General features: G+C 30.4%; 1 long non-coding RNA gene across 1 annotated transcript; it reads right to left on the minus strand.

The window, feature by feature from the left end:
• Positions 1 to 6,001: 6,001 nt before the first annotated feature.
• On the minus strand, positions 6,002 to 10,010 carry LOC128196320 (uncharacterized). Its single transcript, XR_008248509.1, has 3 exons — positions 9,900 to 10,010; positions 6,185 to 6,396; positions 6,002 to 6,081 (listed from the first exon to the last, which is right to left on the minus strand). It is a non-coding gene; the product is annotated as an uncharacterized LOC128196320 (long non-coding RNA).
• Positions 10,011 to 10,394: the final 384 nt, after the last annotated feature.

The raw sequence follows: 10,394 nt of genomic DNA on the forward strand, positions 1-10,394 counted from the left end.
TAAGAAAATAACATGCAAGTAGAAACTCTTTGGAAGAAAGATAGCAACAAAATTCAAAGGGAAAGCAAGAAGAAGAAAAGAATGGGCCTTGGTTCATCTTCACATATTATCACTAATAATAACAAAAATTTTGTCTTTGAAAATTTTCTTATAAGAAAAAAAGATGAGGATAGAATTAATGTATTTTTTTTCTTCTTGATTTAAAGAATGACTACTTCGAAAAAAGACGAGTACTCCAAAAAAGAACGAATACCTTTAAAGTAAAAAACTTAAAGTGTTGACAATGCTTTTGGAACTCCACAAAATTTATTTTACCATGTAAGAAAAAAAACTTGATGGGTCTAAAGAACTTAAGTGTCAACTTTCCTAATTTGATTGCCCTTCCAATACCATTGTAAAGTGAAAGGCTAAGAAAAACACGATCTCTAAGGATATTCAATGTTGATATGCACAAGACTTTTGTTAGCTGAAAGGGGTTTTCATTTCTCTCGTATTAACTTGTCCTTCTTATAGGTCTAATAAGTATGGTCCAATTAGTAGGTTTTTCCTCTTCCAATACTTATGTAAAGGTGTTCACGTAAAACATCATAACACGTCATTCCAATATTGGCTTAGTAACTCTATCAGAGACCAAATTTCATTTTAATTGTCCAAGCGATGGAACATACAAATTCTCTAATAATTAATTTTTTTTTAAGATTTTTCATCTCTATAGGTGTTAAATTATTGAATTCTAAACTTTGTAATAAAAAAGACAACCATTTTATAAAAAAACTTTTTTTAATAATTAGCTTGTGGACTTTTTTCACTCTCATTTTTTAATTCTCTCTTACTTTTTTTTATCTAGCTTTAGTATTTAGTATGTAGCAGTCTTTTATTGTTTCTTTATTTTTCTTCTCTTTCCCTTTTCCATATCTTTCTTTTGTCCCTTATTTTCTAGCATTGTTAAAATAAATCTAAACACACAACATGTGACGTCCCAAAATATCATATACACATATAATATAATAGGATTCAACTATTATAATATGTAAAAGCAGTTGAGAGATAGAGATAATAGTATTTAAATATGTATACAGTCATCCAAAAGATAGAGGGAATTAAAACGAAATCAAACTTGAGTACAAGTTTCAAAAGTACAAGGCTATTGAAATTTTAAAGAGACCTAAAAAGTTTTCCAAAAGTGTCGAACTATATAAAATAAAAGCTAGGAGTTTTTCAAAATAACAAGCTAATCAACTAAGAGCTAGTAGAAGGCCTAAGTACTAGGGACTGGGTCTTCTTCAACCTCCAAAGCTTGCTCCAATGGTACATCATCATCTACTGCTCACATCCAAAGGATTGGATGATCATCGCAAGGGAGAAGACAAACACATGCAACACATACAATGCAAGGGTGAGCTAGGTCTCAAACAAACATACAGATAATTTCAATTCAATCTAGCATTTCCAAGAACGTCCATACACACATAAACATGTAAGTCATTATAAACATAAATATTTATTTCACAAAACTCATTAAAGCAAGCATCCTATCATGTTAAGACTCCTAGACACGTCCAGACATAGAATGTATGTAGAGCTGGGGCGGGTTGTGCACTTGTGATGGCCCTTACTGCTTTGCAAAGCCATTGCCAAGGGGTTCCACCCGACCTTACACAAGGCTAGTCCGTTACTGCGGAATAGACCATCAGTGATAGCGCCTACCCTAGGACCTCCCACTACTCCCACCACACGCGTCAATCCTCTCTAAGTGAGAATGAAAGACCATTGGAGTGTTAGGGATAACCCCCCATATGGAAGCCTCTCACATTCATTCAATACACTAACTGATCCCACCGAGAGATCTTAATTTCATATTCAATCCGACCACTTTAAATCACATGATATTCCTCTTGAATCAATAATGTACCTCATAAACCACTTTGATTCATCAAACATAAAATTTCATAGTCATTCAAGTGCATTCTTACTATATTGTCTCATACCAAACCCATACACCATCATACAACATCAACCATGTCATAAAACAACTCATACATTACATTCTTTCATAAAACCATCACTTATTAACACAAATTTCTTTAGGACTTTTAATTATCAATACTTAAGTAATTCAAACAGCTTGGAAACTCTCACCAATGGCTCCGGAAGGGTCAAAAACCCCCCAGAACGAACTAAAGAACGTCCAAAACGGACGTCCGAAACTCCCAAAACATCAAAAACACCGAAAACACTCAATCTGCCACACATAATTCGCTCAGCGCACCCCACCCCCCTGTGCGCTAAGCGAATTTTGTCTGTAGAGGAAGCTAAATTCTGCAGATTTTTCTGCATAATTGAGCAACTCTAACTCCCTTTTACCAATTCTAATCATTTTGGTGAACTTCTACCACTCATAAATCAACTTTCATGCTAAATTAAACTTACCTAAACAATTCTAATCCTTTCTAACATTATTATAAAGTGTTTATGCATTGATTTAGGTTCTACAACTTCAATTTTATCAACCTAGAGGTCTAAATTCAATTCTGTTAGCAAAATAATGCACATGAAGTTTTGATGATGTCTAAAATCAAGTCAAGAAGAAATCAAGATTCAAGATGTTATGAAGACTTGTATTGCTATGGAAAGCTTTTGTAATTTAGTGTCTAGGACTTAGACATTTAGTGTTTTTGATTCCATGTAATTCCATACTATATAATCAAAAACCAGAGTCCAAAGTGCACTGTTTTAATCGATTAAAATGGGTATTAATCGATTAAAACGAGGCTGACACTGAAAACCAAATTGCCTTTGGAATAATCGATTAAAGCTTGTTTTAATCGATTACATAATCGATTAATCCTGAGAATAATCGATTAAATAGAGCCGTTGGAGGTTCCAGAGTTGAAGACTAGCCGTTGCACTGGAATAATCGATTAAAGCCTAAAATAATCGATTAGTTAATCGATTAAACCTGAGAATAATCGATTAACACTAGCCGTTGGGGGTTTCAGATTTGAAGAACTAGCCGTTGTACTTATTTTAATCGATTAATACTTAAGTTAATCGATTAAAACAGTCAGATGACTCATTTTCGAAGAATGGAAGAGCCTTTGGATGAGTCTATAAATAGACTCTCATTTCCTCTCAAGGTTATCAACTACAACTCTTCCCTTGTGCTCAAATACTCAGAAACTCTTGAGAATTGTGTGCTCTTGCTCAGCTAAGGAAACTCTGTCTGTAGAGTTGGTGAAATACTGCTACGGTGATAGAGGAATAGCTGGTTCATCCTTGGTGTGTCTAAGGAAGTGTTCGGAAGAGGAAGTCATCCTTCGTGAAGTATTCAGAGGAAGTGTTTCATCCTTTGTGAAGATTCAAAGGAGGTGTTGTTTCATCTCTTGTGGCATCAAGAGAGGTGTTTTCTAAACTCTTACAAATTGTATCTGTGTGATTGTAGTTTGTAATTGTTTTGTGATTAGTGAAGTGTTTATCTTGTTTTGAGATAAGCGACTGGACGTAGGATTGGTAAGATCCGAACCAGGATAAAATCATCTGTGCAAATTTCTCTCAACCTTACTCTATTTTATTGTCTTTATTATTTGCTAAGTAAGTTTAATTGAGTAGAAATTTTTAAGGCACACGTTTTTAGTAAGAACCAATTCACCCCCCCTCTTGGTTTGTTATTCCATGCTAACCATTCCGCTGCAGCCGCTCTGACAAATTCTACAACTTGGAGTTGGTCTTTAACCATTTAAACATGCCTACTAAGTCACACATGACCTACCTAAGTTACCTAAACTGACTAAGATCACCAAGAATGCCTAACTCTAAATTTGACCACCACACTTCCTTTCTAACTCTAAAACACCAATTTTTCCCAACTTAGAGACCCAAAACCCGATCTTACCTCTTTGCACTAATTTTGACCAATTTAGTGACTCAAACAAGTCACAATACAGTGGATAAAACTGTCCCAACAGTCCAATAACGTTGCAGACCTCATTTGCTCAAAATCACTACCTCACTTCCTCTAAAATGGCCTAAAATTGACCCTAAAGACACTTGATTTCCTTTCTAACAGCACTACCACAAAATTTTCATGCCAAAACAGTTCCAACATACACAATTTCATCATTCTAAGTCATTCCAAACAGTTTATAGCCATCAATCACCAAATTCACATAACACACACTTCTATACATGCATTTCAATTTTAACTAGAACCAAGGTCATGCTTCCACAACATACCACTACAAATTTATCATGCATTCACTCCACATAGTAAAATCAAGAGTAGAACTAGCTCCTCTTACCTCTAGTGTAGACAACCAAGCTCAAGTAGGAACCCTAGACCACTTGCTTGCACTCCCAAAATGTTAGAATCACCTATAAACCATCAATTGATGATGGAAAACGAATCTTAGAACCAAATAGAAGCTAGATTATGGAAGAAAATGAAATGGGTTGCATGCAACAGTTCAATCACATGCTTACAACCCTAGGGCACACGAGAAAGGGGGTTTTCTTACCGGTTGGAGAAAACGGAAAATCAATCGGTAGAAACGTAGTTCTTGGAGTCCTAAAGGTCTAGGTAGCTTCAATTCGAGAAACAAATGGTTAGATTTTGGAGTTGGAATAGAGAGACTGGCAAGGCAAGGAAGAAAAGAGAGAGTGCTTGAAAGAAAAAGGGGAAACGTTCTTCTAAAACACAATTTAGATGTGGGTTTTTACTTTACTAATTTTGCCCAACCTATCCTATGCTGCCACGTGTACACACTTTTTGGTTATATTTTATAAGGCGTTACACAATCCAATGAGTTTAAACTAGGCTAAAGATTAAATAAATTTTACAATGAATCACAAAATTAGACCCAATGCAAATCTCTCTATTTGGGTTAGCTTAATCACCAATTCACCGAAAAATAAGAGAAATTCACCCAGTTATAAAGATAATCTTAAATTAAACTTCAATTCTTTAATTAGTTATATATACATATATATAATATACGAAAAATTGGAAAACTTAAAATTAATGAAAAAAAATAATGTTAAAACTTAGAAATTTTGGAGTTGACGAGAAATTTAGTAAATTAGTATGATATTTTTATTATTTAATTCATTATGTATTAAGTATTACATTAAATCTTTAACATTTAATTATGATTTTATTATTTTTATATATCATGTTTCATATACAAAAAGGTTAAAAGTAGAATTTTTAATTGGTTGACGCAAAATTTTTATTTTGATACCTCGACTAAACGACTTTAATATACTGTCACGATATGCAAAGCAATAAGCTATTGATTTTTATTGTCGAACCAAAATTGTAAAAAATATGTAGTTTAACACACTGACTTGATAACTTAAAAGGTCAGACCTTGAAAATTATAGAATAAATAAAGCCAAGACAATTTAATCTGACCCAACATAGTTGAATTTTAAAAAAAGTATCAAATAAAAAAAAGTGATTAAATTTAAAGAAACGATTATTTAAAGAGTAAACTTGATAAAGTAATTATTTTAATTTAAAAAATTATATAAAAGATAAAATTAAAAAAACAAAAATATGAAATCCATTGATTTATTTATATACATGATGTTATAAATAAAGGAAATATATGTTATATAAAGAAAAGAGTATTGTTAGATTGACTAGCATTCTTTAATCTTTGTTGTAAAGTGATAGAAATTAATATTTAATTTTTAAATATAATTATATTATTTCCTTAGACTAAAGATTCAATCCAACAATTTAATTGATATTCGGTAATAATATATGATGAAATTAGCAGTAACAGTTAAGATGTGAGAAAGAGGGAGAAATGATTAATAATGAAAATGTATTCCATTAATTATGAAATGAAAAGTATATGTGTATTTCATCTGACACATTTATTAATGAAAGATGATTAATGATGGAATTAAGCTAATCACAAATGCACATGCAGCGGCGAGGGATGAAGCCTTGACATTCGCCGCCGGGATGACCTTCACTCGTACACTGAATATTGCAGTTGTCACTCTGAAAGCACGCTCCTTTGAAATGTGCACTTGGTGTATAACAATCTGCCTCTGCTCTCTTTACACATACATCTGATTCATTAACACAATATTAATATTATTATTTAAGATGAATCACCAAAAATATATCCAATGATTAAACCTTATAATTATACCATAATATATATATACTTACCAGAAGTTAAGACGAGGAGGAAAAAGAACATAATTCCTAGGGTTTTTCTCTCCATTGCAACGCAAATTGTTGAAATTCTCGCTAATTCAGAGTTTAGAGTATCTTTATCTTTGTAGCTATTTCTCTGAAGCTGCTTCTTTATATATAATATGAGAGTTTGGCTCATGCAGAGGTTGTTTAATGCAATGGGGCTACGTATGTTCAGAAGGTAACTGGAGAGAAAAATCATCACTCCCACATTAATGTATAATATGTTTCTTAATAGATATAATAAATAAAATAATAAGTTATTTTTGACATTCATTGGTTCACATTTCATATTCAAATAACTTTACTCCTTCCGTCTCTATTTAATTTAATGTAATAACCTTTTAATTATAGTATTATTCATTAATTGAAAGTCACCGAAGATTACTTAAGTATTATTTATTGACTAAATGTCATTTGTGATTTACGATAAGTTTTTAAAGTAAAAACTATGGATAATTAAATGTAATTTAAGTTTTTTAATAAATTTTAAATTAAACATGATTTATTAATAAAATGTCACTTACTATTTGTGATCTTTTTTAAATTAAAAATTAATTATTAATTAAACGTCACTTAATATTTATGATAATTTAAAATAAATATTAATTATTTATTACTTAAAATTTACCATAATATACCAAAATTATATATATATATATATATATATATATATATATATATATATATATATATATATATATATATATATATATATAGATAGATAGATAGATAGATAGATATATTTATTATAGATATGATTATTGAACCTATAATTTTATTTTTTTAAAACAAAACAAAACATTTTCACTAGAAGAATGAACTTTTTAACAATTTAGTTAATATAAAATATAATGATACGCATAAAAAGATCAAACTACTCTATTTTAGATCAAATATGCATCAATGATACAAAGTAGAGTTCATACAAACATCTTTTAGAATGATATGTTTAACATTTCTCGTCGAAGTCTAACAATTTACACATTCTAAATACTTTATATATCTACAAATATCATCTTCATAAAAGGTGAATGCATTGTACAAAAGTTGTACATCAATGTCATGGTCTAATGTGTTTGACAATTTTCCCTCAATTTTTCACCGATTGATATCTTATTATATATGATTTAGACCGTCACTGAAAAAATTTTCTCCTTTAGGTTTTGTGTTCAATAATTTAAATAAATAATTATATAATTGTATAGATGTTTACATTTTAATTTCATGAGTTATAGTGGATATGTTAATAAAATTTTCTCACTTCTTATACCATTAATATTAAATATTCATTGGAAAAGTTTACTGAATTGTAAAAACATGATAAGATTATATTAGGTTCTATTATAGGATACTAGCTTTACTTTTTGGTTAGGACGAGGTTTACTTCTAGGTTATAGGAAGGTTTACATTGTTGACAAAAAGAAGAGGAAGTTTTTGGACTTTTTCTTCAAGAAAGTTAATTTTGATGATGATACCAAGTATAAAAATGAAATAGAAGTAAAAAATAAATTAAAAGACTTGTATTTTGTTTTTGATCTAAATTTCCTTTGTAATATGTTGTAATATCTTAAGTTTAGTTTTAGTATGTAACAACATAACAACACAATGTCATTTAAAAAGAAAACTACTTTTTCTAAAATACATGTTAATAATTGATTATTACTATTGATTATCATTTTATTATTGTTGCACCTAATGTAACATCCCAAAATTCTCACACTTGATAATTAACATTTACATTTACGGTAACATCCCGTAATCTCACCCTTTAAAATTTCCTAGTTGATATAAGTCTATACAATGAAAAAGGTTCTAACTATAATTCTTCTACTCCTCCCTTTCCGTGGCACTATGTGAGGCGACATTCCTTCATCTGCTCCCGTATAACGAATTATACGATCATCGCACATACCCAAACACAAAACAAACACAAACAAGTAGGGTGAGCTAACATGCAACAAATCATTTAAAACATGTATAATTACCTTGATATAAACATCATATAATAATTATGTTCGACACCCTCATACCACAATTCCTATTAGACACTCGTCTCACAATACCCAATAGACACCACAATACCCAATAGACACTCATCCGGATGATACGTTGATGAGCGGTCACGGGAGGTTATGCACTTGGAATGACTTCTACTTCTTCTTACAAATACACTTCCAAAATACTTCATACCATTCACAAGGTTAGTCCCCTCACTATGTCCAAAACCGGCACATAGACCAGGACCTCCTGCTCCTCTCACCACATAATTCATCCTTCTCTACTTGAGACTGGATTATTATTAGAGTATCAGGATAACCTCCAACTACGGGACCCTCAACATCAACATATACACAAATACCATAATATTACTGAATCTCCCCACGAGACTCATACCATACTCATATTCCTCAACTCACATTGTACCCCTACAAAATCTCCCTATATCACTTATATCATGTTTAGATGCATAAATTCAATTGCAATATAATAAAATGCAATTATCACAATTATAATTCATAATTCCATATCTACCACAAAAACATGAATTCATCAAACATTTCCATTTCAACAAGATATATTGCACAATATTTTAACAATACAAAATCTGTTAAATAGGATTTAAGTTAAAAACTTGTCGAGTAGACTTCCAGGAAAGAGAGGTGCGTCACAATGGACAACTTAAGTACCAAGTCTTTCCTTAGCCAAAGTGTTCCTCAACTAGTTTTTAACAAATTTCTTATTTACAGATTTAAAACAACAGCATATAATATTAACACCGAAATTTAATATAGATATCAAAAATAGAAATTTAGCAATATTGAGATCCCTGAGAAGATACAAAATTAATCTCTCTAAATCTGTAACTCCGATTTCAAATCCGAATGGTCACAATAACTCACTATTTGTTATAAACTACATATTAAAATTTCAGGTTGATCCAACGGTTAACTAGATATATATTGAGGTTTTACCGAGGTAACTCAGGTGCAGAATTTTAAGTGGTTTTCGGTTATACTCAAAATACGGAACTAATTTCCCTAATCACAGACATTTAATTACAAATCTGAACGGTCCAAATGACTTAATATGTCTTATGAATTACATACTAAATTTGGGGCTCAATCTAACGGTAAATGAAATATATATGAAATATTTACCATGATAACTTAAGAACAGAAATATAGTGTTCATCAGATTTTTCAAAACGTAAAAATTATTTTCTCCAAACATAGACTTTCAATTAAAAATCCGATCGGTCAAAGTGTATTAATATATCTTAGGAATCATGTATAAAATTTTCAAGTTGATCTAACGGTCAAATAAGTCATAATATATATTTTTCCGAGATGACTCAGTAACAGATCTACAGGGGTAATTAATTTACTCAAACATGCAGGATTTATTCCTCTAAGTACAGACATCTAATTTCAAATCCAAACGGTCAAAGTGAAGAAATAGGTCTTAGGATTCATATATTAAAATTTTAGCTAAATCCAACGGTCAAAATAATTAAAAGAAAAGTTTTACCATACTAACTCGAAAATAAGAAAATTATAATAATGAAAACTAAATTTATATAAGTGAATAGATAACTACCATTACCAAAATTTTAACATACTCATAACTCATATTCATTATCATAACATGAATAAAAATCATATGCAAGAAGGATTAGCTCCCCTACCTCTATTCCAGACTTAATCTCCTGCTCCGAATTTGTTTCCCCGAAATCCTTCAGAACCTCTACTCTTCTTGCAACTAAAAATTTCTCCCTAACTCTTTCTTCTCTATTTCTCAAGCTCTCACTTGATTCCTCTTTTCTTGGTGCAAAATACCCTTCCCTCCTATGGCTATTTATAGGTAAAAAATTTTACTATTCATTAATATTTTAATATTATTTATTATTTTAATATTATTTAAAAATAATATTTCAATCATTTTCTCACCAAATCTGATCCTAATTTCTACCTACTACTTTCTTCCATGCTAAGAAATCTTAATGCTGAAAATTTATTTTTACTATTTACTATTTACTTTTTACTATTCAATTAAAAAAAAAATTTACTAAATAAGTTACCAAAAAATTTGAACCTCTCCTTCTAAAATTACTATAATTTTATATCCAAAATTTACAATTTTCTATCCATTAAAATTATTATTAATAATAAAATACTAAAAT

Source organism: Vigna angularis, chromosome 1 (assembly GCF_016808095.1).
Source record: "Vigna angularis cultivar LongXiaoDou No.4 chromosome 1, ASM1680809v1, whole genome shotgun sequence".
Lineage (NCBI taxonomy): Eukaryota > Viridiplantae > Streptophyta > Magnoliopsida > Fabales > Fabaceae > Vigna > Vigna angularis.